This window comes from Myotis davidii, unplaced genomic scaffold, assembly GCF_000327345.1.
Source record: "Myotis davidii unplaced genomic scaffold, ASM32734v1 scaffold88, whole genome shotgun sequence".
Lineage (NCBI taxonomy): Eukaryota > Metazoa > Chordata > Mammalia > Chiroptera > Vespertilionidae > Myotis > Myotis davidii.
In genome coordinates, this window is record NW_006300377.1 from 6332692 (window position 1) to 6333145 (window position 454).

The window sequence follows — 454 nt, forward strand, 5'->3', positions numbered from 1 at the left end:
CATCCCCCCCTCCCAGCCCATGCCCTCGTCCAGCAGAGCACCCCCAGCACCAGCAAGGACACTGGCAGTCACTCACACCAGCCAGTCCCTATGTGCCAGGCACTGCTCTTGACCCACAGCCCTCATAGCTTATATTCGCTCAAGTGACACATCCTAGCCCTGCTCATTCTCAAGGCCACACACACGGGGCCTCCGTTCCCATCTATAAAAGCACAAGATTTCAGTCAATAATCACTCAACATAGTGTGGGAAACTCAGCTGCCATTGGAGTCACACTGGAGGAGGTTTAACAGAGGATTGATGCCACGTCCCCACCCAGGAGAGGCCTGATTCCCATCGCCTGGGCCTTCGCCTCGGCATCGGGGACCTTGGAAGCTTCCCAGGTGAGTCTACTGTGAAGCAAGTTGGAGAACCTCCATTTCCTAGGACTCCTGCACCTCCCGCCTCCCAGGGT

The 454-nt window shown here is 56.8% G+C and overlaps 1 protein-coding gene across 1 annotated transcript in view; it reads right to left on the reverse strand.

Moving 5' to 3' along the window:
- The window catches only part of LOC102756364 (ornithine decarboxylase-like), a 5774-nt gene that overhangs the window by 1958 nt on the left and 3362 nt on the right, over positions 1-454 (reverse strand). The gene's annotated exons all lie outside the window — the stretch shown is intronic.